Source organism: Electrophorus electricus, chromosome 24, assembly GCF_013358815.1.
Source record: "Electrophorus electricus isolate fEleEle1 chromosome 24, fEleEle1.pri, whole genome shotgun sequence".
Classification (NCBI taxonomy): domain Eukaryota; kingdom Metazoa; phylum Chordata; class Actinopteri; order Gymnotiformes; family Gymnotidae; genus Electrophorus; species Electrophorus electricus.
This window is the reverse complement of record NC_049558.1, coordinates 10,095,117-10,106,040: the sequence shown is the minus strand read 5'-3', so window position 1 is coordinate 10,106,040 and position 10,924 is coordinate 10,095,117. Positions and strand designations below refer to the sequence as shown.

The 10,924-nt window shown below is 43.5% G+C and overlaps 1 protein-coding gene across 1 annotated transcript in view; it reads left to right on the top strand.

Annotated features, from left to right (window-relative positions):
* The first annotated feature begins 662 nt into the window (after positions 1-662).
* LOC113586422 (nuclear receptor coactivator 3) overlaps positions 663-10,924 on the top strand; it is a 72,829-nt gene continuing 62,567 nt past the window's right edge. Inside the window, exon 1 of the mRNA XM_027024524.2 lies at positions 663-789. The gene's annotated coding sequence lies outside the window, so the exon portion shown is untranslated. The remainder of the gene's footprint in view (positions 790-10,924) is intronic.

Here is a 10,924-nt window from a genome sequence, read left to right as displayed (position 1 = left end):
ACGTGTATATATAAGATGTGTTTTCATCAAAGCTTCTTTATCATATAGTTTTATACTGGTGATACATTAATGACATTTTAAAAACTTCACATGAATCAAATCTAATGCACTTTACTGTATGAAGTCATATAATGATGCACTACCGTTTGTACCTTTAATATGTTTCAAACAAAGGGGGGAAATAGCACAATGTGTTTTGTCACATTATTAACTGTATTGGCAAATAACATGACTATGTTTGGATGTGTGGTGAATCCAATAATATGCATTTTTGTAATTATATATATATCTCCATACACACACACACACAGAGTATATGTACAATGGGTTGTTAAACGAACGACACACACCGTGTGTGCAGGTCATTGTTTGCTTTCAGGGTGCCTATCAGGTTAACAGGACTATAAATAAATACCGTGGCATGTTGCACTCATGTCATCGTGCCAGCTGTCTACATTGGACTACAAGTTGCACCTCCTGTGCATACATGTATATGTAGTCCATTGTCACGAGGCCCACGTTGAAAAGTGTTGCCGGTTAAGACAGAAGTGACTTCATTACCCAGAAATCCTCACCGTCGGCTACAAGCGGGCTGACCACTCTCGGGGAGTGTTTCCCATTTAAACAAACACAGTACCGAAGATGGCGGAGAGAGAATTGTTAAAAAATAAATAAATAAAAAGGAAGCACAATAATATTAATAATAATTAAGACGAATAAGACGAAAGAAAAAAAACCCGTAGAAGAAGTAGAAGAAATATATGCTGTCCTCGGGATAGTAATAAATAGGTAAGTTAGGTGCGCTACTTTTTTAGTGAACCTTTGTCTTATGCGATCCGCCAGTTAGTATCACGCGCGGCAACATTGTGCTGGTGTTGATATCACGGAAACGCTCGCGCTTCGCTCGCAGACGTTCTTGGTGACTTGCACGCGAAACAGCCTTTACGCCGCACGTGCTGGTTTATTTGGACGGTAAGCCAGTTTCAGTCCCATGTAATGCTCTGAGAGATTTAAGTTCGCTTGCTTCAAGTGTACCCAATCGTTTAATTGTTTCTGGTTTTTGGTTATATTGTTGTGTTTCTGAAATTGTTAAAGTTTTAGGCGAGGTACTGGTAACTTATTAAACGGCACGCATCACACGCAAATAAAGGATGTCCAAGGCAAGACAAGGCAAACCGTTTTTGTCCAAGTTTCACCGTTAATCTTAACGGGTTGCGACTTATTCCGTAGATTTCAAATATTCTACATGTTGCGTTTATTGTAGAGGTTGTAGCAGCGATTGGCGAAGACTAATTTTAAATGTCCCCAATTCAGTTCACACAGTCAGCTAGCTAGACAGATTCTGTTTTCCTGTACATACATTTTTTCCCGTATGCCATTCGCTGCACATGCCAGAGAGACCATAAACACAGATGCACGATTAGGCAAATCTTAGTTTCTGTACATGTCGTTGGGGCTATCCAAATAAAAATGCTTTTGCCGACAACGAAGATTGTGGTTCGAAACGGAACCGGGGTCGTTTAGATTTAATGTTCCAAAATCATGTTTCTGTTTTAAATACTTACAAGTAATTTGTAATGCAAGTATTATACAAATGCAAAATCTCTTAGACTTTTTTGATGGACTAGTTTTACGCGCTGTATTGGATGGAGTATTATGTGATGTGGGAGGGTATACGAGAGCACGCTGTCCAACCAGGTGTCATTGGGCATAAATATTACAGCAACAATCTGGATACGGCCAGGGGCGTCCACGATAATCGAAATTACACAAGCCAGGTGTTCGCTACACACGCGAACTTATTTTTATAACATACATTTAGGAATCATTCTACTTATATGGGAACACATCTCACATAGAAAGGTTTGACAGAAGAGTAGCAAAATGCCTTCTAAACAAGTGCTAATAAATTAGTCATCTACGTTCATCTAAGATTTGTTGTAAACCAGCAAAAAGTTACTTGTCAGCTGTATATACTTGGTGTTGAATGCATATCAAGAAATATCAGTTTTCCAGAATTGTCTGTGTTAAAAAACCTTAACGGGCAGATATAGACACTGTCACCATGTTTTGTTCTGACGACTCTGTACAGTCGAGGTAAGTGTAGTGAAAAGCACATAACGGTGTTTCTGTGCTGTATGCAACACACTGTATTTCATTTGTATGACCAGACTTGCTTGTGCTTGTTTATTATTGTTGATTTATAAATTGAAACATTATATTTGTTTGTTTAAAAGAAACTTAGCTTCTATGGTTATATATAGCACAAATATAATAGGAATAGCTAGCTAACCAGCCTTAACTAGCCTTCTGCTTTGTGGCAACTGCAGATGCCCATTTCGGAAACATAAATAAGTTTAACCAAGAACTCAGTCTGATCACACAGACTGGCTTCAGTATATGGAGCACAACTATGTGCTACTGTGTTTCCAGCTCCTGTTTGGTCCTGGGTAATGTGAGGTGGCAAATCAAATTGCATTGCTCATTTGTAAATTTTGATGATTTCCATCCAGTTATTCCACAGTTATAAAACCTATTGTCCTTCTTGGCCAGAATTTTTGGTTGGTTGTTATATGCAGGTAAGGTCTAGACTGGGATGGGCAATTTTATATGCAAACGGACAGTGTGATTGCTTGTCTTATTCCAACCCAGCAGGAGCTTACCTTTTTAATCAGTTGAGACCAATTGAGACCAGTTGTGACCCAACTGAGACCAGTTGAGACCAAATGATTAAATAGGTGGAATCAGGTGCAGCTATTGCTTGGCAGTTCCATCCCTGTGGTGGATGAGATGTATGTTGTGGCAATAGAACAATCTGAATGAAGAGCCTCCAAACACTGCCTCCTGCAGGCAGTGACAGAGATTGTTTCTCTGCAGAACATTAGTTATCTTTGTCAACAATCTCTCTGAGGTTAAGGACAGATATTAATGAAGTGTTAACCACTCACTCCTTGCATTTCCACTTTATTAGTGAGCTGCCTAACACTTGTCTGAATGTGGAAGGAGTAAACAATCTCAGCTTTATTTAACACAGTGTTCATGTTAAACTGCTTGCTGCTTGACCTGCACGAAGAACTGCAGCAACTGGGGAAGTTTATAGAAGAGCCTTATTGGTCTTACTGGAGCCTTTGAGCATGATGATAAATGCAATATCACAGACCTCTGTCATACTACTGATAGATTCTACTGAAAGAGCATCCCTTTCTTGACAGATTTTACAGATATATAGGTCTTGAGTTCTCTCTTACCACTTTTTCAACCTCAGTGCTGGTGCCAGTGCCACCGACAAACATGGTTCCCAGGATGAAGTAAATTTTACGAGAACTTTACAAAACTGGGCTGCCCTTCCACTGGCTGGAGAACTGGATGATTACATATCTGATGGTCATACCTCAGTCTGGAAACAGAAGTCAACAGATGACATCAAAACAATATTGATCGCATTGTTTGCTTGCAAGTTTTAGTTCTTGCTTTGAGAGCATATAGTCAATAAATAATTATTTTAGCATCTCAACCTGACATAGAGGAATTGTCATAGAGGACAAGTATGTGTAAGATGATGAGCGCTATGTGTATTTTTATGTTGTGATTGTTTATAGCTGTTAGGTGGCAGATAAAATATCAGATTATATGAACTGTAGAGAAGTGATGGAAAATGAAGACTGAATAACTTTACAAGTGACGGCAAGACCACACCCTTGCACCACCTGTGTCACAGGTTCATTGGCTCCAGACCTTCAGGTTTTATGGCACCAGACTGGCACTAACTTTGGTGGTTGAGAACCAGTCCTTTGGTGGTAGAAAAAGCACAGATTAGTTAAAAGTTCTGACATTGGCACAGCCACCATGTAGGTGGAAAAGTGTCTGAGGACAGCAGGATAAGGAGAGATATGAGCAGTGACTCATGGGTTTAGAGAGATTCCGAAGAGAACACCATGTATGGTACGTTCCCTGGTCTTGTCCATTCTCTGCCTCTCACTTTCAACACCTTACCTGGCCTACCTGGGTCCACTGGATACTTGCTATTACATTATCTCCATGCTTTCTAAAAGAATGGCTGAAACAGAGATCACTGACCCAGAAATGGGGCTCCAGCAGACACTGGAGCACTGGAGAAAAGATGATGAGAAACATGTGGAGATACTGTTCGCTGCTGTCCATAAGGGCTTTACACTAGATGGAGCAAAAAGCCAGCCTGTTCAGTTTGGCTGACAAGCCTTGAGTTTCAACCGGAACAACATTTTAGCTTTGACTCTACAATGCAACACAGGAGGCACGTACCCTTAATTGTAAATATGTAATAATGTAAGTAGGATTAATTGCTACATGTAAACTGTTAGATGAACAAATCCATGGAAAAAGTAGTTTTTCCTTAAAGATGCGTTAAATATATTTGAAAGAAGAAAGAGCCCCTTAGGTCCCCCTAGCGACTTACAGAGGGCATCTAACCACTGGTGAACTGGGTGGCCGGACACCGCCACACTGCCTTGCCTGTGACAAACCACGTGAGGCTCGATGGCATGACCGAGGTGACAGTGATGGATGGTGTCTGCCAAACAAAGAGGGGGGAGATGAAGGCAGCAAGGAGGTGCTGACTGGCTCATGCGCAGGAGCACATGGTGGCTGGGAGCTGAAGGCAGTTAGGGCAAACTACGCAGAGGAGAAGAGTGAAAACATGGAACGATTACCTGCTTTTGGAAGGACAGTTAGTTTTCTCTCATTACATTTTCTGTTTGCTATTTAATTACATCTCTTGCCATAATTGTCTCTGTCTCACCTACTCGCCTTTTATGTTTTATTGTTGTACATCAGTTGATGTTTTCTTCACTCCTGCCTTCATTTTTCTCTCTCTTGTCTTCTGCTCTTTGACCCATGGCCTCTCTCTGGATGCTCTCCGTTCTCTCTCTTGTCTTCTGCTCTTTGACCCATGGCCTCTCTCTGGATGCCCTCCGTTCTCTCTCTTGGTGGGGCTCGGGCCAAGTGCCACGTTTGGTACCACGTTTTGTCCTTTTCACTGGCGAACATGGCCTCCTCTCGAACATGTCAGCATATATTATAGATAAATGAATCTTTCTGCACATTTTCATTCCACCTCAAAACATTGAAAGAAGGAGAGGATTCCTCCAGTCACTCTTTTTTATTGTAGTTGTCAATGCTTTACCTCCCTTTTGTCGTTTAAAGAAAGCTGGATACCTTCTACTGTACTGTATTGTACAAAAAGGCAAGCAATCTGGAGATGGGGTCTCTTTGTGCTCATTTGAAGACCCGAATGAAAGATAATGAATTGAATAACAAATGTAGTCATTTTAAACATGGTGTAAGCCACCCAAACATGATGGGTTTGTGTATGACTTTATATACAGTTCAGATCTCCCACAACATTCCTTACAAGCCCTGCTTCGTTAACCCAGGCTGCTATGACTGAACTGCTACTGCTGTGTTTGAACAGCACATATCTGAAGAATGTGTCAGGCTTGTAACACAGATCTAGCCAGTCCTAACTGCAGTTACAAAAGCTTTGATTACAGACACCATGCCTCATGTTTGCAGGAGCACTGACTTTTCTTCATATGTCACCTTTGCAGGCAGTGGCATATTGCTGGTATTGGGGAAAATCAATCAAGTGAATTATAACTGATGACTAACTTAGAAGACTGGGCTAGTGCTGAAGCTGAGTTAGGGGTGGGTTAGAGCACGGTGGTGCTGAGTTAGGGGTGGGTTAGAGCACGGTGGTGCTGAGTTAGGGGTGGGTTAGAGCACGGTGGTGCTGAGTTAGGGGTGGGTTAGAGCACGGTGGTGCTGAGTTAGGGGTGGGTTAGAGCACGGTGGTGCTGAGTTAGGGTGAGTTAGAGCACGGTGGTGCTGAGTTAGGGGTGGGTTAGAGCACGGTGGTGCTGAGTTAGGGGTGGGTTAGAGCACGGTGGTGCTGAGTTAGGGGTGGGTTAGAGCACGGTGGTGCTGAGTTAGGGGTGGGTTAGAGCACGGTGGTGCTGAGTTAGGGGTGGGTTAGAGCACGGTGGTGCTGAGTTAGGGGTGGGTTAGAGCACGGTGGTGCTGAGTTAGGGGTGGGCTAGAGCACGGTGGTGCTGAGTTAGGGGTGGGTTAGAGCACGGTGGTGCTGAGTTAGGGGTGGGCTAGAGCACGGTGGTGCTGAGTTAGGGGTGGGTTAGAGCACGGTGGTGCTGAGTTAGGGGTGGGTTAGAGCACGGTGGTGCTGAGTTAGGGGGGGGTTAGAGCACGGTGGTGCTGAGTTAGGGGTGGGCTAGAGCACGGTGGTGCTGAGTTAGGGGTGGGTTAGAGCACGGTGGTGCTGAGTTAGGGGTGGGTTAGAGCACGGTGGTGCTGAGTTAGGGGTGGGCTAGAGCACGGTGGTGCTGAGTTAGGGGTGGGCTAGAGCACCATGGCCTCTCTCTGGATGCCCTCCGTTCTCTCTCTTGGTGGGGCTCGGGCCAAGTGCCACGTTTGGTACCACGTTTTGTCCTTTTCACTGGCGAACATGGCCTCCTCTCGAACATGTCAGCATATATTATAGATAAATGAATCTTTCTGCACATTTTCATTCCACCTCAAAACATTGAAAGAAGGAGAGGATTCCTCCAGTCACTCTTTTTTATTGTAGTTGTCAATGCTTTACCTCCCTTTTGTCGTTTAAAGAAAGCTGGATACCTTCTACTGTACTGTATTGTACAAAAAGGCAAGCAATCTGGAGATGGGGTCTCTTTGTGCTCATTTGAAGACCCGAATGAAAGATAATGAATTGAATAACAAATGTAGTCATTTTAAACATGGTGTAAGCCACCCAAACATGATGGGTTTGTGTATGACTTTATATACAGTTCAGATCTCCCACAACATTCCTTACAAGCCCTGCTTCGTTAACCCAGGCTGCTATGACTGAACTGCTACTGCTGTGTTTGAACAGCACATATCTGAAGAATGTGTCAGGCTTGTAACACAGATCTAGCCAGTCCTAACTGCAGTTACAAAAGCTTTGATTACAGACACCATGCCTCATGTTTGCAGGAGCACTGACTTTTCTTCATATGTCACCTTTGCAGGCAGTGGCATATTGCTGGTATTGGGGAAAATCAATCAAGTGAATTATAAATGATGACTAACTTAGAAGACTGGGCTAGTGCTGAAGCTGAGTTAGGGGTGGGTTAGAGCACGGTGGTGCTGAGTTAGGGGTGGGTTAGAGCACGGTGGTGCTGAGTTAGGGGTGGGTTAGAGCACGGTGGTGCTGAGTTAGGGGTGGGTTAGAGCACGGTGGTGCTGAGTTAGGGGTGGGTTAGAGCACGGTGGTGCTGAGTTAGGGGTGAGTTAGAGCACGGTGGTGCTGAGTTAGGGGTGGGTTAGAGCACGGTGGTGCTGAGTTAGGGGTGGGCTAGAGCACGGTGGTGCTGAGTTAGGGGTGGGTTAGAGCACGGTGGTGCTGAGTTAGGGGTGGGTTAGAGCACGGTGGTGCTGAGTTAGGGGTGGGCTAGAGCACGGTGGTGCTGAGTTAGGGGTGGGCTAGAGCACGGTGGTGCTGAGTTAGGGGTGGGCTAGAGCACGGTGGTGCTGAGTTAGGGGTGGGCTAGAGCACGGTGGTGCTGAGTTAGGGGTGGGTTAGAGCACGGTGGTGCTGAGTTAGGGGTGGGTTAGAGCACGGTGGTGCTGAGTTAGGGGTGGGTTAGAGCACGGTGGTGCTGAGTTAGGGGTGGGTTAGAGCACGGTGGTGCTGAGTTAGGGGTGGGTTAGAGCACGGTGGTGCTGAGTTAGGAGTAAGTTTTTTGAATTCCTGTGCTTTTTTGTTTACTTGTCTGTTTGTGGGTCTGTGTTGTATTAAATTCACATTGTGACACACATGTCAGATTAATTTAGGTATTCAGAGCCAGACATTTGTGAAATGGTTTCCAGATGGAACTTGTTTCATTTGCTCTTGTTACGTTTATTCTTGTCTTACATTTACTCTTGTGTTACTCATGTGTTACATTTACTCTGATTTGATATGGAAGTAATGATAAGCTTTTGAGTGTCACCAGTTTGTTTTCTTTATTATTCAGGTATGACTTCCACAGCTTCTTATGCCTTCAGGCATCTGAGGAAGCTCCTTCAAGTGGTGTTTATTAATATTAATGAAATAAACATGACAGCCTAATGTGAATACACTCCAATTAGCCATTTGACGTTGATAATAAGACTCACTAGTTTTTAGATTTTTGCTGTTTGTTGTTATTTGGGCAAAGGTCTAAAAAAATCTTAATGTTGGTGTCAGTATGACCAAAAGGTTAGTATAGGTGAACAAAGACAACTGTCTCCTGCTTTTCACCCTGCTGTGGTGAATCCTTCTGAAATTCTGGGAGTGTGTTGCATCCAGCTGTTACTGGTTGTGTGAAGCACCGTTGCCATGGTAACACACTCCTGCATGCTGGCTCAAGGTCATTCGTTCCCGTAATGCTGTGAATCTGGGTGTGCTCAATACACTACACACACAGCCAGGACAGGAGACAGGCAGGCTGTTGGGTGAAGAGATATGAAGACAGAGTGAGAGAGAGAGAGAGAGAGAGAGAGAGAGAGAGAGAGACAGTGTGTGAGAGGAGGAAAAGGGGAAAAAGAAAGACAAATGGAAAGAACGATATAAAATTGACATCAAAGTGAACTCTATTCCTGAGCAGTCCATGAGGGATTACTGTTATAACTCTATTCCTGAGCAGTCCATGAGGGATTACTGTTATAACTCTATTCCTGAGCAGTCCATGAGGGATTACTCTGTTATAACTCTATTCCTGAGCAGTCCATGAGGGATTACTCTATTATAACTCTATTCCTGAGCATTCCATGAGGGATTGCTCTGTGCTCTGGGCTTCTGTGTCTGCTGAACCAGTGTAGGTTGCTCTCGGTCTGCTGAACCTCATAGCACCTGGGAGGGGGTCTACCTACTTTACTGATGGAGTTTTTTTCTGTCAGTTACATGGCGGAGGGTCTTTGGAGCTCCAAAGTGTTGCATTCCAGGGAGGAAAGCATCGTTCTGATTTCATTTGCTCTTACATTGAAAAGAAAGTTAAGGATTTTTACCATTTTTATCCATTCTCTCTGTCTCTGTCTCTCTCTCTCTCTCTCTCTCTCTCTCTCTCTCTTGCGCTAAGAACTTTAGCAGTAAATGTTCCCAGATGTGGCTTCAACTCTGTCTGAACTCTTCTGCTGTTGTAAGAGCACATCAGGCTGCTGGCCCCCTCTGCTACCACTCATGTGTCGACAAGTTTTGAGGCGCTGACTACAATGTTTTAAAGGTGCCATCTACCATAGCATTAACCTCAGAGCTTGCTTTTCATTTGTTGCTGCAATTCTCTAAATTTATTATAGCTTATTATAATGTGGCATTTTATACATTTCTTCTGGAGAGAAACTGAACAGCAAATTATAGTGCTGCTGTCTTAATAATTTTTTTTGTTGCTACCCTTTACATTGTAGGATACAGTTAACAGATTAATGGGTAAGTCAGAATATAGTATAACAGCTTCAGAACACAAAGTGCTCAGGTTGTTGGAAACATACATGGTGGGTGGTTGAATTGCAAGTTTGTGGCAGTGTTTCAGGACAGAGGCTCTCACACAGTGTGTTACATCTGCGGGCTGATGGAATGGTCAGGCCCCATAGGACTGTGCAGACTGTGCTCTCCTTAACTCAACATGCAGGTGCATGATTAGTGACTGAGAGTAGGAATCATCTCGCTACTTCCAAGGTATCTGCTGTCTACCATGTGTTTGTGTCCTCGGAGAGGCTCATCTGAGATTGTGGGTGGCATGTCGCTGAACAGTTATTTGACACCCGAACCCCTACGCAGTATCATGGCTGTTGACACAACAGATATTTGGAAGTATCAGTTTTGACATTTGAGCTTTATTGTTCAACTCATGCATAGCAGGGTAAGTTTCCCCTCTAGGACCACACAGGGCAGCTTGAGCTAAGGCACAGTGGGGATTAACCTCATGGATTGCTATAAATAAATACTTCTCTTTGAGTGTAAAGAAAACTGGAAACCTGATGTCCATGGAAAGATAGAACAACTGCATTAATAATTCACAGAACGTCTGACCTTCCTACCTGGGACGCACTGGGGCTGTGAAGTGGCACTTGTGTCTGGACAGCAGAAGTTCTCAAACATGAGCATGAAGATCTCAGGAAGCAGAGGTGTTGAGCTGGACGGAGTTGAAATTATTTTAAATGGAGTTTTTGTATTCCCACTTGTTTTGTGTAGTCTTGGTCATTGTCCCCACCTTTTTTGAATTTGTTTTTTTTAATTAAAAATGTTTAATGGTTTTCCTACTAATCATTGCATATGCTGGAGTGACAGGTTTCTGGTTAATTATATTCTGGATTGCTAGGCTGCTCGATTATTAGGTTGCCAGATTGCTGTTGGCATCCTTTTCCCATGAACACTTGAGGAAGACAATTAGATGGGAGATGGAGGATGTTCCCACTCCTAAAGCTTTGCTGGTTTTCCTAACTTTGTTTTCGCCAAAGACCCTCCCTCTTTGCTTCCTGCCTGGCTTTAGCACAGAAGATAAAGGCATTTCTGACCTTTTATTTCCTTCTTATTAACATGCTTCTGCAGTATTTGTCCAGAGTGCTTAGCAACACTTTTTCTATCAAACACAGATCTTCACAGGACAACATGTCAGTGTTAGGAATATCATCAGGCTAAAGCCCTGGTTAAAACAGAACAAAAGACAGTGTTAGTGGGCAGTGGTAGCTCAGTGGTTAAGGTACTTAACTTGCAATTGGAAGTTTGACAGTTCAAGCCACACCACTGCCAAGTTGCCACTGTTGGGCCCCTGAGCAAGACCCTTAACCCTCAATTGCCCAGGTTATACTCAGTCATAATTGTAAGTTGCTTTGGATAAAAGCATCAGCCGTAAAAAAATGCAAAGATTACTTTTGT